The sequence below is a fragment of the Lathyrus oleraceus genome, unplaced genomic scaffold (genome assembly GCF_024323335.1).
Source record: "Lathyrus oleraceus cultivar Zhongwan6 unplaced genomic scaffold, CAAS_Psat_ZW6_1.0 chrUn0005, whole genome shotgun sequence".
Classification (NCBI taxonomy): Eukaryota; Viridiplantae; Streptophyta; class Magnoliopsida; order Fabales; family Fabaceae; genus Lathyrus; species Lathyrus oleraceus.
The window spans coordinates 320,219-334,612 of NW_026112396.1; the positions used below are offsets into that span (position 1 = coordinate 320,219).

Sequence of the window (14,394 nt, forward strand, 5' to 3'; positions counted from 1 at the left end):
TTTCTGTTAATCGGCGTAAAAGAGTCGGAAAAAGTAGGAGAAGACAAGCATTTCAGCGTTAATTATGTTTGTTTTGCCGTTAATAAGTGAAAGAAATAAAATATATACAATCAAAGCGCATGAGATATCAGGTGCGATCATACCAGCACTAATGCACCGGATCCCATCAGAACTCCGCAGTTAAGCGTGCTTGGGCGAGAGTAGTACTAGGATGGGTGACCTCCTGGGAAGTCCTTGTGTTGCACCTCTTTTTTTGCGATTTTTTAAATACTTCTTTTTATTTCTGTTAATCGGCGTAAAAGAGTCGGAAAAAGTAGGAGAAGACAAGCATTTCAGCGTTAATTATGTTTGTTTTGCCGTTAATAAGTGAAAGAAATAAAATATATACAATCAAAGCGCATGAGATATCAGGTGCGATCATACCAGCACTAATGCACCGGATCCCATCAGAACTCCGCAGTTAAGCGTGCTTGGGCGAGAGTAGTACTAGGATGGGTGACCTCCTGGGAAGTCCTTGTGTTGCACCTCTTTTTTTGCGATTTTTTAAATACTTCTTTTTATTTCTGTTAATCGGCGTAAAAGAGTCGGAAAAAGTAGGAGAAGACAAGCATTTCAGCGTTAATTATGTTTGTTTTGCCGTTAATAAGTGAAAGAAATAAAATATATACAATCAAAGCGCATGAGATATCAGGTGCGATCATACCAGCACTAATGCACCGGATCCCATCAGAACTCCGCAGTTAAGCGTGCTTGGGCGAGAGTAGTACTAGGATGGGTGACCTCCTGGGAAGTCCTTGTGTTGCACCTCTTTTTTTGCGATTTTTTAAATACTTCTTTTTATTTCTGTTAATCGGCGTAAAAGAGTCGGAAAAAGTAGGAGAAGACAAGCATTTCAGCGTTAATTATGTTTGTTTTGCCGTTAATAAGTGAAAGAAATAAAATATATACAATCAAAGCGCATGAGATATCAGGTGCGATCATACCAGCACTAATGCACCGGATCCCATCAGAACTCCGCAGTTAAGCGTGCTTGGGCGAGAGTAGTACTAGGATGGGTGACCTCCTGGGAAGTCCTTGTGTTGCACCTCTTTTTTTGCGATTTTTTAAATACTTCTTTTTATTTCTGTTAATCGGCGTAAAAGAGTCGGAAAAAGTAGGAGAAGACAAGCATTTCAGCGTTAATTATGTTTGTTTTGCCGTTAATAAGTGAAAGAAATAAAATATATACAATCAAAGCGCATGAGATATCAGGTGCGATCATACCAGCACTAATGCACCGGATCCCATCAGAACTCCGCAGTTAAGCGTGCTTGGGCGAGAGTAGTACTAGGATGGGTGACCTCCTGGGAAGTCCTTGTGTTGCACCTCTTTTTTTGCGATTTTTTAAATACTTCTTTTTATTTCTGTTAATCGGCGTAAAAGAGTCGGAAAAAGTAGGAGAAGACAAGCATTTCAGCGTTAATTATGTTTGTTTTGCCGTTAATAAGTGAAAGAAATAAAATATATACAATCAAAGCGCATGAGATATCAGGTGCGATCATACCAGCACTAATGCACCGGATCCCATCAGAACTCCGCAGTTAAGCGTGCTTGGGCGAGAGTAGTACTAGGATGGGTGACCTCCTGGGAAGTCCTTGTGTTGCACCTCTTTTTTTGCGATTTTTTAAATACTTCTTTTTATTTCTGTTAATCGGCGTAAAAGAGTCGGAAAAAGTAGGAGAAGACAAGCATTTCAGCGTTAATTATGTTTGTTTTGCCGTTAATAAGTGAAAGAAATAAAATATATACAATCAAAGCGCATGAGATATCAGGTGCGATCATACCAGCACTAATGCACCGGATCCCATCAGAACTCCGCAGTTAAGCGTGCTTGGGCGAGAGTAGTACTAGGATGGGTGACCTCCTGGGAAGTCCTTGTGTTGCACCTCTTTTTTTGCGATTTTTTAAATACTTCTTTTTATTTCTGTTAATCGGCGTAAAAGAGTCGGAAAAAGTAGGAGAAGACAAGCATTTCAGCGTTAATTATGTTTGTTTTGCCGTTAATAAGTGAAAGAAATAAAATATATACAATCAAAGCGCATGAGATATCAGGTGCGATCATACCAGCACTAATGCACCGGATCCCATCAGAACTCCGCAGTTAAGCGTGCTTGGGCGAGAGTAGTACTAGGATGGGTGACCTCCTGGGAAGTCCTTGTGTTGCACCTCTTTTTTTGCGATTTTTTAAATACTTCTTTTTATTTCTGTTAATCGGCGTAAAAGAGTCGGAAAAAGTAGGAGAAGACAAGCATTTCAGCGTTAATTATGTTTGTTTTGCCGTTAATAAGTGAAAGAAATAAAATATATACAATCAAAGCGCATGAGATATCAGGTGCGATCATACCAGCACTAATGCACCGGATCCCATCAGAACTCCGCAGTTAAGCGTGCTTGGGCGAGAGTAGTACTAGGATGGGTGACCTCCTGGGAAGTCCTTGTGTTGCACCTCTTTTTTTGCGATTTTTTAAATACTTCTTTTTATTTCTGTTAATCGGCGTAAAAGAGTCGGAAAAAGTAGGAGAAGACAAGCATTTCAGCGTTAATTATGTTTGTTTTGCCGTTAATAAGTGAAAGAAATAAAATATATACAATCAAAGCGCATGAGATATCAGGTGCGATCATACCAGCACTAATGCACCGGATCCCATCAGAACTCCGCAGTTAAGCGTGCTTGGGCGAGAGTAGTACTAGGATGGGTGACCTCCTGGGAAGTCCTTGTGTTGCACCTCTTTTTTTGCGATTTTTTAAATACTTCTTTTTATTTCTGTTAATCGGCGTAAAAGAGTCGGAAAAAGTAGGAGAAGACAAGCATTTCAGCGTTAATTATGTTTGTTTTGCCGTTAATAAGTGAAAGAAATAAAATATATACAATCAAAGCGCATGAGATATCAGGTGCGATCATACCAGCACTAATGCACCGGATCCCATCAGAACTCCGCAGTTAAGCGTGCTTGGGCGAGAGTAGTACTAGGATGGGTGACCTCCTGGGAAGTCCTTGTGTTGCACCTCTTTTTTTGCGATTTTTTAAATACTTCTTTTTATTTCTGTTAATCGGCGTAAAATATCAGGTGCGATCATACCAGCACTAATGCACCGGATCCCATCAGAACTCCGCAGTTAAGCGTGCTTGGGCGAGAGTAGTACTAGGATGGGTGACCTCCTGGGAAGTCCTTGTGTTGCACCTCTTTTTTTGCGATTTTTTAAATACTTCTTTTTATTTCTGTTAATCGGCGTAAAAGAGTCGGAAAAAGTAGGAGAAGACAAGCATTTCAGCGTTAATTATGTTTGTTTTGCCGTTAATAAGTGAAAGAAATAAAATATATACAATCAAAGCGCATGAGATATCAGGTGCGATCATACCAGCACTAATGCACCGGATCCCATCAGAACTCCGCAGTTAAGCGTGCTTGGGCGAGAGTAGTACTAGGATGGGTGACCTCCTGGGAAGTCCTTGTGTTGCACCTCTTTTTTTGCGATTTTTTAAATACTTCTTTTTATTTCTGTTAATCGGCGTAAAAGAGTCGGAAAAAGTAGGAGAAGACAAGCATTTCAGCGTTAATTATGTTTGTTTTGCCGTTAATAAGTGAAAGAAATAAAATATATACAATCAAAGCGCATGAGATATCAGGTGCGATCATACCAGCACTAATGCACCGGATCCCATCAGAACTCCGCAGTTAAGCGTGCTTGGGCGAGAGTAGTACTAGGATGGGTGACCTCCTGGGAAGTCCTTGTGTTGCACCTCTTTTTTTGCGATTTTTTAAATACTTCTTTTTATTTCTGTTAATCGGCGTAAAAGAGTCGGAAAAAGTAGGAGAAGACAAGCATTTCAGCGTTAATTATGTTTGTTTTGCCGTTAATAAGTGAAAGAAATAAAATATATACAATCAAAGCGCATGAGATATCAGGTGCGATCATACCAGCACTAATGCACCGGATCCCATCAGAACTCCGCAGTTAAGCGTGCTTGGGCGAGAGTAGTACTAGGATGGGTGACCTCCTGGGAAGTCCTTGTGTTGCACCTCTTTTTTTGCGATTTTTTAAATACTTCTTTTTATTTCTGTTAATCGGCGTAAAAGAGTCGGAAAAAGTAGGAGAAGACAAGCATTTCAGCGTTAATTATGTTTGTTTTGCCGTTAATAAGTGAAAGAAATAAAATATATACAATCAAAGCGCATGAGATATCAGGTGCGATCATACCAGCACTAATGCACCGGATCCCATCAGAACTCCGCAGTTAAGCGTGCTTGGGCGAGAGTAGTACTAGGATGGGTGACCTCCTGGGAAGTCCTTGTGTTGCACCTCTTTTTTTGCGATTTTTTAAATACTTCTTTTTATTTCTGTTAATCGGCGTAAAAGAGTCGGAAAAAGTAGGAGAAGACAAGCATTTCAGCGTTAATTATGTTTGTTTTGCCGTTAATAAGTGAAAGAAATAAAATATATACAATCAAAGCGCATGAGATATCAGGTGCGATCATACCAGCACTAATGCACCGGATCCCATCAGAACTCCGCAGTTAAGCGTGCTTGGGCGAGAGTAGTACTAGGATGGGTGACCTCCTGGGAAGTCCTTGTGTTGCACCTCTTTTTTTGCGATTTTTTAAATACTTCTTTTTATTTCTGTTAATCGGCGTAAAAGAGTCGGAAAAAGTAGGAGAAGACAAGCATTTCAGCGTTAATTATGTTTGTTTTGCCGTTAATAAGTGAAAGAAATAAAATATATACAATCAAAGCGCATGAGATATCAGGTGCGATCATACCAGCACTAATGCACCGGATCCCATCAGAACTCCGCAGTTAAGCGTGCTTGGGCGAGAGTAGTACTAGGATGGGTGACCTCCTGGGAAGTCCTTGTGTTGCACCTCTTTTTTTGCGATTTTTTAAATACTTCTTTTTATTTCTGTTAATCGGCGTAAAAGAGTCGGAAAAAGTAGGAGAAGACAAGCATTTCAGCGTTAATTATGTTTGTTTTGCCGTTAATAAGTGAAAGAAATAAAATATATACAATCAAAGCGCATGAGATATCAGGTGCGATCATACCAGCACTAATGCACCGGATCCCATCAGAACTCCGCAGTTAAGCGTGCTTGGGCGAGAGTAGTACTAGGATGGGTGACCTCCTGGGAAGTCCTTGTGTTGCACCTCTTTTTTTGCGATTTTTTAAATACTTCTTTTTATTTCTGTTAATCGGCGTAAAATATCAGGTGCGATCATACCAGCACTAATGCACCGGATCCCATCAGAACTCCGCAGTTAAGCGTGCTTGGGCGAGAGTAGTACTAGGATGGGTGACCTCCTGGGAAGTCCTTGTGTTGCACCTCTTTTTTTGCGATTTTTTAAATACTTCTTTTTATTTCTGTTAATCGGCGTAAAAGAGTCGGAAAAAGTAGGAGAAGACAAGCATTTCAGCGTTAATTATGTTTGTTTTGCCGTTAATAAGTGAAAGAAATAAAATATATACAATCAAAGCGCATGAGATATCAGGTGCGATCATACCAGCACTAATGCACCGGATCCCATCAGAACTCCGCAGTTAAGCGTGCTTGGGCGAGAGTAGTACTAGGATGGGTGACCTCCTGGGAAGTCCTTGTGTTGCACCTCTTTTTTTGCGATTTTTTAAATACTTCTTTTTATTTCTGTTAATCGGCGTAAAAGAGTCGGAAAAAGTAGGAGAAGACAAGCATTTCAGCGTTAATTATGTTTGTTTTGCCGTTAATAAGTGAAAGAAATAAAATATATACAATCAAAGCGCATGAGATATCAGGTGCGATCATACCAGCACTAATGCACCGGATCCCATCAGAACTCCGCAGTTAAGCGTGCTTGGGCGAGAGTAGTACTAGGATGGGTGACCTCCTGGGAAGTCCTTGTGTTGCACCTCTTTTTTTGCGATTTTTTAAATACTTCTTTTTATTTCTGTTAATCGGCGTAAAAGAGTCGGAAAAAGTAGGAGAAGACAAGCATTTCAGCGTTAATTATGTTTGTTTTGCCGTTAATAAGTGAAAGAAATAAAATATATACAATCAAAGCGCATGAGATATCAGGTGCGATCATACCAGCACTAATGCACCGGATCCCATCAGAACTCCGCAGTTAAGCGTGCTTGGGCGAGAGTAGTACTAGGATGGGTGACCTCCTGGGAAGTCCTTGTGTTGCACCTCTTTTTTTGCGATTTTTTAAATACTTCTTTTTATTTCTGTTAATCGGCGTAAAAGAGTCGGAAAAAGTAGGAGAAGACAAGCATTTCAGCGTTAATTATGTTTGTTTTGCCGTTAATAAGTGAAAGAAATAAAATATATACAATCAAAGCGCATGAGATATCAGGTGCGATCATACCAGCACTAATGCACCGGATCCCATCAGAACTCCGCAGTTAAGCGTGCTTGGGCGAGAGTAGTACTAGGATGGGTGACCTCCTGGGAAGTCCTTGTGTTGCACCTCTTTTTTTGCGATTTTTTAAATACTTCTTTTTATTTCTGTTAATCGGCGTAAAAGAGTCGGAAAAAGTAGGAGAAGACAAGCATTTCAGCGTTAATTATGTTTGTTTTGCCGTTAATAAGTGAAAGAAATAAAATATATACAATCAAAGCGCATGAGATATCAGGTGCGATCATACCAGCACTAATGCACCGGATCCCATCAGAACTCCGCAGTTAAGCGTGCTTGGGCGAGAGTAGTACTAGGATGGGTGACCTCCTGGGAAGTCCTTGTGTTGCACCTCTTTTTTTGCGATTTTTTAAATACTTCTTTTTATTTCTGTTAATCGGCGTAAAAGAGTCGGAAAAAGTAGGAGAAGACAAGCATTTCAGCGTTAATTATGTTTGTTTTGCCGTTAATAAGTGAAAGAAATAAAATATATACAATCAAAGCGCATGAGATATCAGGTGCGATCATACCAGCACTAATGCACCGGATCCCATCAGAACTCCGCAGTTAAGCGTGCTTGGGCGAGAGTAGTACTAGGATGGGTGACCTCCTGGGAAGTCCTTGTGTTGCACCTCTTTTTTTGCGATTTTTTAAATACTTCTTTTTATTTCTGTTAATCGGCGTAAAAGAGTCGGAAAAAGTAGGAGAAGACAAGCATTTCAGCGTTAATTATGTTTGTTTTGCCGTTAATAAGTGAAAGAAATAAAATATATACAATCAAAGCGCATGAGATATCAGGTGCGATCATACCAGCACTAATGCACCGGATCCCATCAGAACTCCGCAGTTAAGCGTGCTTGGGCGAGAGTAGTACTAGGATGGGTGACCTCCTGGGAAGTCCTTGTGTTGCACCTCTTTTTTTGCGATTTTTTAAATACTTCTTTTTATTTCTGTTAATCGGCGTAAAAGAGTCGGAAAAAGTAGGAGAAGACAAGCATTTCAGCGTTAATTATGTTTGTTTTGCCGTTAATAAGTGAAAGAAATAAAATATATACAATCAAAGCGCATGAGATATCAGGTGCGATCATACCAGCACTAATGCACCGGATCCCATCAGAACTCCGCAGTTAAGCGTGCTTGGGCGAGAGTAGTACTAGGATGGGTGACCTCCTGGGAAGTCCTTGTGTTGCACCTCTTTTTTTGCGATTTTTTAAATACTTCTTTTTATTTCTGTTAATCGGCGTAAAAGAGTCGGAAAAAGTAGGAGAAGACAAGCATTTCAGCGTTAATTATGTTTGTTTTGCCGTTAATAAGTGAAAGAAATAAAATATATACAATCAAAGCGCATGAGATATCAGGTGCGATCATACCAGCACTAATGCACCGGATCCCATCAGAACTCCGCAGTTAAGCGTGCTTGGGCGAGAGTAGTACTAGGATGGGTGACCTCCTGGGAAGTCCTTGTGTTGCACCTCTTTTTTTGCGATTTTTTAAATACTTCTTTTTATTTCTGTTAATCGGCGTAAAAGAGTCGGAAAAAGTAGGAGAAGACAAGCATTTCAGCGTTAATTATGTTTGTTTTGCCGTTAATAAGTGAAAGAAATAAAATATATACAATCAAAGCGCATGAGATATCAGGTGCGATCATACCAGCACTAATGCACCGGATCCCATCAGAACTCCGCAGTTAAGCGTGCTTGGGCGAGAGTAGTACTAGGATGGGTGACCTCCTGGGAAGTCCTTGTGTTGCACCTCTTTTTTTGCGATTTTTTAAATACTTCTTTTTATTTCTGTTAATCGGCGTAAAAGAGTCGGAAAAAGTAGGAGAAGACAAGCATTTCAGCGTTAATTATGTTTGTTTTGCCGTTAATAAGTGAAAGAAATAAAATATATACAATCAAAGCGCATGAGATATCAGGTGCGATCATACCAGCACTAATGCACCGGATCCCATCAGAACTCCGCAGTTAAGCGTGCTTGGGCGAGAGTAGTACTAGGATGGGTGACCTCCTGGGAAGTCCTTGTGTTGCACCTCTTTTTTTGCGATTTTTTAAATACTTCTTTTTATTTCTGTTAATCGGCGTAAAAGAGTCGGAAAAAGTAGGAGAAGACAAGCATTTCAGCGTTAATTATGTTTGTTTTGCCGTTAATAAGTGAAAGAAATAAAATATATACAATCAAAGCGCATGAGATATCAGGTGCGATCATACCAGCACTAATGCACCGGATCCCATCAGAACTCCGCAGTTAAGCGTGCTTGGGCGAGAGTAGTACTAGGATGGGTGACCTCCTGGGAAGTCCTTGTGTTGCACCTCTTTTTTTGCGATTTTTTAAATACTTCTTTTTATTTCTGTTAATCGGCGTAAAAGAGTCGGAAAAAGTAGGAGAAGACAAGCATTTCAGCGTTAATTATGTTTGTTTTGCCGTTAATAAGTGAAAGAAATAAAATATATACAATCAAAGCGCATGAGATATCAGGTGCGATCATACCAGCACTAATGCACCGGATCCCATCAGAACTCCGCAGTTAAGCGTGCTTGGGCGAGAGTAGTACTAGGATGGGTGACCTCCTGGGAAGTCCTTGTGTTGCACCTCTTTTTTTGCGATTTTTTAAATACTTCTTTTTATTTCTGTTAATCGGCGTAAAAGAGTCGGAAAAAGTAGGAGAAGACAAGCATTTCAGCGTTAATTATGTTTGTTTTGCCGTTAATAAGTGAAAGAAATAAAATATATACAATCAAAGCGCATGAGATATCAGGTGCGATCATACCAGCACTAATGCACCGGATCCCATCAGAACTCCGCAGTTAAGCGTGCTTGGGCGAGAGTAGTACTAGGATGGGTGACCTCCTGGGAAGTCCTTGTGTTGCACCTCTTTTTTTGCGATTTTTTAAATACTTCTTTTTATTTCTGTTAATCGGCGTAAAAGAGTCGGAAAAAGTAGGAGAAGACAAGCATTTCAGCGTTAATTATGTTTGTTTTGCCGTTAATAAGTGAAAGAAATAAAATATATACAATCAAAGCGCATGAGATATCAGGTGCGATCATACCAGCACTAATGCACCGGATCCCATCAGAACTCCGCAGTTAAGCGTGCTTGGGCGAGAGTAGTACTAGGATGGGTGACCTCCTGGGAAGTCCTTGTGTTGCACCTCTTTTTTTGCGATTTTTTAAATACTTCTTTTTATTTCTGTTAATCGGCGTAAAAGAGTCGGAAAAAGTAGGAGAAGACAAGCATTTCAGCGTTAATTATGTTTGTTTTGCCGTTAATAAGTGAAAGAAATAAAATATATACAATCAAAGCGCATGAGATATCAGGTGCGATCATACCAGCACTAATGCACCGGATCCCATCAGAACTCCGCAGTTAAGCGTGCTTGGGCGAGAGTAGTACTAGGATGGGTGACCTCCTGGGAAGTCCTTGTGTTGCACCTCTTTTTTTGCGATTTTTTAAATACTTCTTTTTATTTCTGTTAATCGGCGTAAAAGAGTCGGAAAAAGTAGGAGAAGACAAGCATTTCAGCGTTAATTATGTTTGTTTTGCCGTTAATAAGTGAAAGAAATAAAATATATACAATCAAAGCGCATGAGATATCAGGTGCGATCATACCAGCACTAATGCACCGGATCCCATCAGAACTCCGCAGTTAAGCGTGCTTGGGCGAGAGTAGTACTAGGATGGGTGACCTCCTGGGAAGTCCTTGTGTTGCACCTCTTTTTTTGCGATTTTTTAAATACTTCTTTTTATTTCTGTTAATCGGCGTAAAAGAGTCGGAAAAAGTAGGAGAAGACAAGCATTTCAGCGTTAATTATGTTTGTTTTGCCGTTAATAAGTGAAAGAAATAAAATATATACAATCAAAGCGCATGAGATATCAGGTGCGATCATACCAGCACTAATGCACCGGATCCCATCAGAACTCCGCAGTTAAGCGTGCTTGGGCGAGAGTAGTACTAGGATGGGTGACCTCCTGGGAAGTCCTTGTGTTGCACCTCTTTTTTTGCGATTTTTTAAATACTTCTTTTTATTTCTGTTAATCGGCGTAAAAGAGTCGGAAAAAGTAGGAGAAGACAAGCATTTCAGCGTTAATTATGTTTGTTTTGCCGTTAATAAGTGAAAGAAATAAAATATATACAATCAAAGCGCATGAGATATCAGGTGCGATCATACCAGCACTAATGCACCGGATCCCATCAGAACTCCGCAGTTAAGCGTGCTTGGGCGAGAGTAGTACTAGGATGGGTGACCTCCTGGGAAGTCCTTGTGTTGCACCTCTTTTTTTGCGATTTTTTAAATACTTCTTTTTATTTCTGTTAATCGGCGTAAAAGAGTCGGAAAAAGTAGGAGAAGACAAGCATTTCAGCGTTAATTATGTTTGTTTTGCCGTTAATAAGTGAAAGAAATAAAATATATACAATCAAAGCGCATGAGATATCAGGTGCGATCATACCAGCACTAATGCACCGGATCCCATCAGAACTCCGCAGTTAAGCGTGCTTGGGCGAGAGTAGTACTAGGATGGGTGACCTCCTGGGAAGTCCTTGTGTTGCACCTCTTTTTTTGCGATTTTTTAAATACTTCTTTTTATTTCTGTTAATCGGCGTAAAAGAGTCGGAAAAAGTAGGAGAAGACAAGCATTTCAGCGTTAATTATGTTTGTTTTGCCGTTAATAAGTGAAAGAAATAAAATATATACAATCAAAGCGCATGAGATATCAGGTGCGATCATACCAGCACTAATGCACCGGATCCCATCAGAACTCCGCAGTTAAGCGTGCTTGGGCGAGAGTAGTACTAGGATGGGTGACCTCCTGGGAAGTCCTTGTGTTGCACCTCTTTTTTTGCGATTTTTTAAATACTTCTTTTTATTTCTGTTAATCGGCGTAAAAGAGTCGGAAAAAGTAGGAGAAGACAAGCATTTCAGCGTTAATTATGTTTGTTTTGCCGTTAATAAGTGAAAGAAATAAAATATATACAATCAAAGCGCATGAGATATCAGGTGCGATCATACCAGCACTAATGCACCGGATCCCATCAGAACTCCGCAGTTAAGCGTGCTTGGGCGAGAGTAGTACTAGGATGGGTGACCTCCTGGGAAGTCCTTGTGTTGCACCTCTTTTTTTGCGATTTTTTAAATACTTCTTTTTATTTCTGTTAATCGGCGTAAAAGAGTCGGAAAAAGTAGGAGAAGACAAGCATTTCAGCGTTAATTATGTTTGTTTTGCCGTTAATAAGTGAAAGAAATAAAATATATACAATCAAAGCGCATGAGATATCAGGTGCGATCATACCAGCACTAATGCACCGGATCCCATCAGAACTCCGCAGTTAAGCGTGCTTGGGCGAGAGTAGTACTAGGATGGGTGACCTCCTGGGAAGTCCTTGTGTTGCACCTCTTTTTTTGCGATTTTTTAAATACTTCTTTTTATTTCTGTTAATCGGCGTAAAAGAGTCGGAAAAAGTAGGAGAAGACAAGCATTTCAGCGTTAATTATGTTTGTTTTGCCGTTAATAAGTGAAAGAAATAAAATATATACAATCAAAGCGCATGAGATATCAGGTGCGATCATACCAGCACTAATGCACCGGATCCCATCAGAACTCCGCAGTTAAGCGTGCTTGGGCGAGAGTAGTACTAGGATGGGTGACCTCCTGGGAAGTCCTTGTGTTGCACCTCTTTTTTTGCGATTTTTTAAATACTTCTTTTTATTTCTGTTAATCGGCGTAAAAGAGTCGGAAAAAGTAGGAGAAGACAAGCATTTCAGCGTTAATTATGTTTGTTTTGCCGTTAATAAGTGAAAGAAATAAAATATATACAATCAAAGCGCATGAGATATCAGGTGCGATCATACCAGCACTAATGCACCGGATCCCATCAGAACTCCGCAGTTAAGCGTGCTTGGGCGAGAGTAGTACTAGGATGGGTGACCTCCTGGGAAGTCCTTGTGTTGCACCTCTTTTTTTGCGATTTTTTAAATACTTCTTTTTATTTCTGTTAATCGGCGTAAAAGAGTCGGAAAAAGTAGGAGAAGACAAGCATTTCAGCGTTAATTATGTTTGTTTTGCCGTTAATAAGTGAAAGAAATAAAATATATACAATCAAAGCGCATGAGATATCAGGTGCGATCATACCAGCACTAATGCACCGGATCCCATCAGAACTCCGCAGTTAAGCGTGCTTGGGCGAGAGTAGTACTAGGATGGGTGACCTCCTGGGAAGTCCTTGTGTTGCACCTCTTTTTTTGCGATTTTTTAAATACTTCTTTTTATTTCTGTTAATCGGCGTAAAAGAGTCGGAAAAAGTAGGAGAAGACAAGCATTTCAGCGTTAATTATGTTTGTTTTGCCGTTAATAAGTGAAAGAAATAAAATATATACAATCAAAGCGCATGAGATATCAGGTGCGATCATACCAGCACTAATGCACCGGATCCCATCAGAACTCCGCAGTTAAGCGTGCTTGGGCGAGAGTAGTACTAGGATGGGTGACCTCCTGGGAAGTCCTTGTGTTGCACCTCTTTTTTTGCGATTTTTTAAATACTTCTTTTTATTTCTGTTAATCGGCGTAAAAGAGTCGGAAAAAGTAGGAGAAGACAAGCATTTCAGCGTTAATTATGTTTGTTTTGCCGTTAATAAGTGAAAGAAATAAAATATATACAATCAAAGCGCATGAGATATCAGGTGCGATCATACCAGCACTAATGCACCGGATCCCATCAGAACTCCGCAGTTAAGCGTGCTTGGGCGAGAGTAGTACTAGGATGGGTGACCTCCTGGGAAGTCCTTGTGTTGCACCTCTTTTTTTGCGATTTTTTAAATACTTCTTTTTATTTCTGTTAATCGGCGTAAAAGAGTCGGAAAAAGTAGGAGAAGACAAGCATTTCAGCGTTAATTATGTTTGTTTTGCCGTTAATAAGTGAAAGAAATAAAATATATACAATCAAAGCGCATGAGATATCAGGTGCGATCATACCAGCACTAATGCACCGGATCCCATCAGAACTCCGCAGTTAAGCGTGCTTGGGCGAGAGTAGTACTAGGATGGGTGACCTCCTGGGAAGTCCTTGTGTTGCACCTCTTTTTTTGCGATTTTTTAAATACTTCTTTTTATTTCTGTTAATCGGCGTAAAAGAGTCGGAAAAAGTAGGAGAAGACAAGCATTTCAGCGTTAATTATGTTTGTTTTGCCGTTAATAAGTGAAAGAAATAAAATATATACAATCAAAGCGCATGAGATATCAGGTGCGATCATACCAGCACTAATGCACCGGATCCCATCAGAACTCCGCAGTTAAGCGTGCTTGGGCGAGAGTAGTACTAGGATGGGTGACCTCCTGGGAAGTCCTTGTGTTGCACCTCTTTTTTTGCGATTTTTTAAATACTTCTTTTTATTTCTGTTAATCGGCGTAAAAGAGTCGGAAAAGTAGGAGAAGACAAGCATTTCAGCGTTAATTATGTTTGTTTTGCCGTTAATAAGTGAAAGAAATAAAATATATACAATCAAAGCGCATGAGATATCAGGTGCGATCATACCAGCACTAATGCACCGGATCCCATCAGAACTCCGCAGTTAAGCGTGCTTGGGCGAGAGTAGTACTAGGATGGGTGACCTCCTGGGAAGTCCTTGTGTTGCACCTCTTTTTTTGCGATTTTTTAAATACTTCTTTTTATTTCTGTTAATCGGCGTAAAAGAGTCGGAAAAAGTAGGAGAAGACAAGCATTTCAGCGTTAATTATGTTTGTTTTGCCGTTAATAAGTGAAAGAAATAAAATATATACAATCAAAGCGCATGAGATATCAGGTGCGATCATACCAGCACTAATGCACCGGATCCCATCAGAACTCCGCAGTTAAGCGTGCTTGGGCGAGAGTAGTACTAGGATGGGTGACCTCCTGGGAAGTCCTTGTGTTGCACCTCTTTTTTTGCGATTTTTTAAATACTTCTTTTTATTTCTGTTAATCGGCGTAAAAGAGTCGGAAAAAGTAGGAGAAG

At 40.1% G+C, this 14,394-nt stretch overlaps 52 non-coding genes across 52 annotated transcripts; all 52 read left to right on the plus strand.

Annotated features, from left to right (window-relative positions):
• The first annotated feature begins 129 nt into the window (after positions 1-129).
• LOC127111210 (5S ribosomal RNA) lies at positions 130-248 on the plus strand. The gene has a single exon (XR_007797972.1). It is a non-coding gene; the product is annotated as a 5S ribosomal RNA (ribosomal RNA).
• A 161-nt stretch (positions 249-409) lies between these two features.
• Positions 410-528, plus strand: LOC127111211 (5S ribosomal RNA). The gene has a single exon (XR_007797973.1). It is a non-coding gene; the product is annotated as a 5S ribosomal RNA (ribosomal RNA).
• A 161-nt stretch (positions 529-689) lies between these two features.
• On the plus strand, positions 690-808 carry LOC127111212 (5S ribosomal RNA). The gene has a single exon (XR_007797974.1). It is a non-coding gene; the product is annotated as a 5S ribosomal RNA (ribosomal RNA).
• Positions 809-969: 161 nt separating this feature from the next.
• LOC127111213 (5S ribosomal RNA) lies at positions 970-1,088 on the plus strand. The gene has a single exon (XR_007797975.1). It is a non-coding gene; the product is annotated as a 5S ribosomal RNA (ribosomal RNA).
• Positions 1,089-1,249: 161 nt separating this feature from the next.
• Positions 1,250-1,368, plus strand: LOC127111214 (5S ribosomal RNA). The gene has a single exon (XR_007797976.1). It is a non-coding gene; the product is annotated as a 5S ribosomal RNA (ribosomal RNA).
• A 161-nt stretch (positions 1,369-1,529) lies between these two features.
• On the plus strand, positions 1,530-1,648 carry LOC127111215 (5S ribosomal RNA). Its single transcript, XR_007797977.1, has one exon. It is a non-coding gene; the product is annotated as a 5S ribosomal RNA (ribosomal RNA).
• A 161-nt stretch (positions 1,649-1,809) lies between these two features.
• LOC127111216 (5S ribosomal RNA) lies at positions 1,810-1,928 on the plus strand. Its single transcript, XR_007797978.1, has one exon. It is a non-coding gene; the product is annotated as a 5S ribosomal RNA (ribosomal RNA).
• A 161-nt stretch (positions 1,929-2,089) lies between these two features.
• On the plus strand, positions 2,090-2,208 carry LOC127111217 (5S ribosomal RNA). Its single transcript, XR_007797979.1, has one exon. It is a non-coding gene; the product is annotated as a 5S ribosomal RNA (ribosomal RNA).
• A 161-nt stretch (positions 2,209-2,369) lies between these two features.
• LOC127111218 (5S ribosomal RNA) lies at positions 2,370-2,488 on the plus strand. Its single transcript, XR_007797980.1, has one exon. It is a non-coding gene; the product is annotated as a 5S ribosomal RNA (ribosomal RNA).
• A 161-nt stretch (positions 2,489-2,649) lies between these two features.
• On the plus strand, positions 2,650-2,768 carry LOC127111220 (5S ribosomal RNA). Its single transcript, XR_007797982.1, has one exon. It is a non-coding gene; the product is annotated as a 5S ribosomal RNA (ribosomal RNA).
• A 161-nt stretch (positions 2,769-2,929) lies between these two features.
• Positions 2,930-3,048, plus strand: LOC127111222 (5S ribosomal RNA). Its single transcript, XR_007797983.1, has one exon. It is a non-coding gene; the product is annotated as a 5S ribosomal RNA (ribosomal RNA).
• A 57-nt stretch (positions 3,049-3,105) lies between these two features.
• LOC127111223 (5S ribosomal RNA) lies at positions 3,106-3,224 on the plus strand. The gene has a single exon (XR_007797984.1). It is a non-coding gene; the product is annotated as a 5S ribosomal RNA (ribosomal RNA).
• Positions 3,225-3,385: 161 nt separating this feature from the next.
• LOC127111224 (5S ribosomal RNA) lies at positions 3,386-3,504 on the plus strand. The gene has a single exon (XR_007797985.1). It is a non-coding gene; the product is annotated as a 5S ribosomal RNA (ribosomal RNA).
• A 161-nt stretch (positions 3,505-3,665) lies between these two features.
• Positions 3,666-3,784, plus strand: LOC127111225 (5S ribosomal RNA). Its single transcript, XR_007797986.1, has one exon. It is a non-coding gene; the product is annotated as a 5S ribosomal RNA (ribosomal RNA).
• A 161-nt stretch (positions 3,785-3,945) lies between these two features.
• On the plus strand, positions 3,946-4,064 carry LOC127111227 (5S ribosomal RNA). The gene has a single exon (XR_007797988.1). It is a non-coding gene; the product is annotated as a 5S ribosomal RNA (ribosomal RNA).
• A 161-nt stretch (positions 4,065-4,225) lies between these two features.
• LOC127111228 (5S ribosomal RNA) lies at positions 4,226-4,344 on the plus strand. The gene has a single exon (XR_007797989.1). It is a non-coding gene; the product is annotated as a 5S ribosomal RNA (ribosomal RNA).
• A 161-nt stretch (positions 4,345-4,505) lies between these two features.
• On the plus strand, positions 4,506-4,624 carry LOC127111229 (5S ribosomal RNA). Its single transcript, XR_007797990.1, has one exon. It is a non-coding gene; the product is annotated as a 5S ribosomal RNA (ribosomal RNA).
• Positions 4,625-4,785: 161 nt separating this feature from the next.
• Positions 4,786-4,904, plus strand: LOC127111230 (5S ribosomal RNA). The gene has a single exon (XR_007797991.1). It is a non-coding gene; the product is annotated as a 5S ribosomal RNA (ribosomal RNA).
• Positions 4,905-5,065: 161 nt separating this feature from the next.
• On the plus strand, positions 5,066-5,184 carry LOC127111231 (5S ribosomal RNA). Its single transcript, XR_007797992.1, has one exon. It is a non-coding gene; the product is annotated as a 5S ribosomal RNA (ribosomal RNA).
• A 57-nt stretch (positions 5,185-5,241) lies between these two features.
• Positions 5,242-5,360, plus strand: LOC127111233 (5S ribosomal RNA). Its single transcript, XR_007797994.1, has one exon. It is a non-coding gene; the product is annotated as a 5S ribosomal RNA (ribosomal RNA).
• Positions 5,361-5,521: 161 nt separating this feature from the next.
• LOC127111234 (5S ribosomal RNA) lies at positions 5,522-5,640 on the plus strand. The gene has a single exon (XR_007797995.1). It is a non-coding gene; the product is annotated as a 5S ribosomal RNA (ribosomal RNA).
• Positions 5,641-5,801: 161 nt separating this feature from the next.
• Positions 5,802-5,920, plus strand: LOC127111235 (5S ribosomal RNA). Its single transcript, XR_007797996.1, has one exon. It is a non-coding gene; the product is annotated as a 5S ribosomal RNA (ribosomal RNA).
• A 161-nt stretch (positions 5,921-6,081) lies between these two features.
• LOC127111236 (5S ribosomal RNA) lies at positions 6,082-6,200 on the plus strand. Its single transcript, XR_007797997.1, has one exon. It is a non-coding gene; the product is annotated as a 5S ribosomal RNA (ribosomal RNA).
• A 161-nt stretch (positions 6,201-6,361) lies between these two features.
• On the plus strand, positions 6,362-6,480 carry LOC127111238 (5S ribosomal RNA). Its single transcript, XR_007797998.1, has one exon. It is a non-coding gene; the product is annotated as a 5S ribosomal RNA (ribosomal RNA).
• A 161-nt stretch (positions 6,481-6,641) lies between these two features.
• LOC127111239 (5S ribosomal RNA) lies at positions 6,642-6,760 on the plus strand. The gene has a single exon (XR_007797999.1). It is a non-coding gene; the product is annotated as a 5S ribosomal RNA (ribosomal RNA).
• Positions 6,761-6,921: 161 nt separating this feature from the next.
• LOC127111240 (5S ribosomal RNA) lies at positions 6,922-7,040 on the plus strand. The gene has a single exon (XR_007798000.1). It is a non-coding gene; the product is annotated as a 5S ribosomal RNA (ribosomal RNA).
• A 161-nt stretch (positions 7,041-7,201) lies between these two features.
• On the plus strand, positions 7,202-7,320 carry LOC127111241 (5S ribosomal RNA). Its single transcript, XR_007798001.1, has one exon. It is a non-coding gene; the product is annotated as a 5S ribosomal RNA (ribosomal RNA).
• Positions 7,321-7,481: 161 nt separating this feature from the next.
• Positions 7,482-7,600, plus strand: LOC127111242 (5S ribosomal RNA). Its single transcript, XR_007798002.1, has one exon. It is a non-coding gene; the product is annotated as a 5S ribosomal RNA (ribosomal RNA).
• A 161-nt stretch (positions 7,601-7,761) lies between these two features.
• On the plus strand, positions 7,762-7,880 carry LOC127111243 (5S ribosomal RNA). Its single transcript, XR_007798003.1, has one exon. It is a non-coding gene; the product is annotated as a 5S ribosomal RNA (ribosomal RNA).
• A 161-nt stretch (positions 7,881-8,041) lies between these two features.
• LOC127111245 (5S ribosomal RNA) lies at positions 8,042-8,160 on the plus strand. Its single transcript, XR_007798005.1, has one exon. It is a non-coding gene; the product is annotated as a 5S ribosomal RNA (ribosomal RNA).
• Positions 8,161-8,321: 161 nt separating this feature from the next.
• Positions 8,322-8,440, plus strand: LOC127111246 (5S ribosomal RNA). Its single transcript, XR_007798006.1, has one exon. It is a non-coding gene; the product is annotated as a 5S ribosomal RNA (ribosomal RNA).
• Positions 8,441-8,601: 161 nt separating this feature from the next.
• Positions 8,602-8,720, plus strand: LOC127111247 (5S ribosomal RNA). Its single transcript, XR_007798007.1, has one exon. It is a non-coding gene; the product is annotated as a 5S ribosomal RNA (ribosomal RNA).
• Positions 8,721-8,881: 161 nt separating this feature from the next.
• Positions 8,882-9,000, plus strand: LOC127111248 (5S ribosomal RNA). The gene has a single exon (XR_007798008.1). It is a non-coding gene; the product is annotated as a 5S ribosomal RNA (ribosomal RNA).
• Positions 9,001-9,161: 161 nt separating this feature from the next.
• LOC127111249 (5S ribosomal RNA) lies at positions 9,162-9,280 on the plus strand. The gene has a single exon (XR_007798009.1). It is a non-coding gene; the product is annotated as a 5S ribosomal RNA (ribosomal RNA).
• Positions 9,281-9,441: 161 nt separating this feature from the next.
• Positions 9,442-9,560, plus strand: LOC127111250 (5S ribosomal RNA). The gene has a single exon (XR_007798010.1). It is a non-coding gene; the product is annotated as a 5S ribosomal RNA (ribosomal RNA).
• A 161-nt stretch (positions 9,561-9,721) lies between these two features.
• Positions 9,722-9,840, plus strand: LOC127111251 (5S ribosomal RNA). The gene has a single exon (XR_007798011.1). It is a non-coding gene; the product is annotated as a 5S ribosomal RNA (ribosomal RNA).
• A 161-nt stretch (positions 9,841-10,001) lies between these two features.
• On the plus strand, positions 10,002-10,120 carry LOC127111252 (5S ribosomal RNA). Its single transcript, XR_007798012.1, has one exon. It is a non-coding gene; the product is annotated as a 5S ribosomal RNA (ribosomal RNA).
• Positions 10,121-10,281: 161 nt separating this feature from the next.
• LOC127111254 (5S ribosomal RNA) lies at positions 10,282-10,400 on the plus strand. The gene has a single exon (XR_007798013.1). It is a non-coding gene; the product is annotated as a 5S ribosomal RNA (ribosomal RNA).
• Positions 10,401-10,561: 161 nt separating this feature from the next.
• LOC127111255 (5S ribosomal RNA) lies at positions 10,562-10,680 on the plus strand. Its single transcript, XR_007798014.1, has one exon. It is a non-coding gene; the product is annotated as a 5S ribosomal RNA (ribosomal RNA).
• Positions 10,681-10,841: 161 nt separating this feature from the next.
• LOC127111257 (5S ribosomal RNA) lies at positions 10,842-10,960 on the plus strand. The gene has a single exon (XR_007798016.1). It is a non-coding gene; the product is annotated as a 5S ribosomal RNA (ribosomal RNA).
• Positions 10,961-11,121: 161 nt separating this feature from the next.
• LOC127111258 (5S ribosomal RNA) lies at positions 11,122-11,240 on the plus strand. Its single transcript, XR_007798017.1, has one exon. It is a non-coding gene; the product is annotated as a 5S ribosomal RNA (ribosomal RNA).
• A 161-nt stretch (positions 11,241-11,401) lies between these two features.
• Positions 11,402-11,520, plus strand: LOC127111259 (5S ribosomal RNA). The gene has a single exon (XR_007798018.1). It is a non-coding gene; the product is annotated as a 5S ribosomal RNA (ribosomal RNA).
• A 161-nt stretch (positions 11,521-11,681) lies between these two features.
• LOC127111260 (5S ribosomal RNA) lies at positions 11,682-11,800 on the plus strand. The gene has a single exon (XR_007798019.1). It is a non-coding gene; the product is annotated as a 5S ribosomal RNA (ribosomal RNA).
• Positions 11,801-11,961: 161 nt separating this feature from the next.
• LOC127111261 (5S ribosomal RNA) lies at positions 11,962-12,080 on the plus strand. Its single transcript, XR_007798020.1, has one exon. It is a non-coding gene; the product is annotated as a 5S ribosomal RNA (ribosomal RNA).
• A 161-nt stretch (positions 12,081-12,241) lies between these two features.
• LOC127111262 (5S ribosomal RNA) lies at positions 12,242-12,360 on the plus strand. The gene has a single exon (XR_007798021.1). It is a non-coding gene; the product is annotated as a 5S ribosomal RNA (ribosomal RNA).
• A 161-nt stretch (positions 12,361-12,521) lies between these two features.
• LOC127111263 (5S ribosomal RNA) lies at positions 12,522-12,640 on the plus strand. The gene has a single exon (XR_007798022.1). It is a non-coding gene; the product is annotated as a 5S ribosomal RNA (ribosomal RNA).
• A 161-nt stretch (positions 12,641-12,801) lies between these two features.
• LOC127111264 (5S ribosomal RNA) lies at positions 12,802-12,920 on the plus strand. Its single transcript, XR_007798023.1, has one exon. It is a non-coding gene; the product is annotated as a 5S ribosomal RNA (ribosomal RNA).
• Positions 12,921-13,081: 161 nt separating this feature from the next.
• On the plus strand, positions 13,082-13,200 carry LOC127111265 (5S ribosomal RNA). Its single transcript, XR_007798024.1, has one exon. It is a non-coding gene; the product is annotated as a 5S ribosomal RNA (ribosomal RNA).
• A 161-nt stretch (positions 13,201-13,361) lies between these two features.
• Positions 13,362-13,480, plus strand: LOC127111266 (5S ribosomal RNA). Its single transcript, XR_007798025.1, has one exon. It is a non-coding gene; the product is annotated as a 5S ribosomal RNA (ribosomal RNA).
• A 161-nt stretch (positions 13,481-13,641) lies between these two features.
• On the plus strand, positions 13,642-13,760 carry LOC127111268 (5S ribosomal RNA). The gene has a single exon (XR_007798027.1). It is a non-coding gene; the product is annotated as a 5S ribosomal RNA (ribosomal RNA).
• Positions 13,761-13,920: 160 nt separating this feature from the next.
• Positions 13,921-14,039, plus strand: LOC127111270 (5S ribosomal RNA). Its single transcript, XR_007798028.1, has one exon. It is a non-coding gene; the product is annotated as a 5S ribosomal RNA (ribosomal RNA).
• Positions 14,040-14,200: 161 nt separating this feature from the next.
• On the plus strand, positions 14,201-14,319 carry LOC127111271 (5S ribosomal RNA). The gene has a single exon (XR_007798029.1). It is a non-coding gene; the product is annotated as a 5S ribosomal RNA (ribosomal RNA).
• The last annotated feature ends 75 nt before the right edge of the window (positions 14,320-14,394 follow it).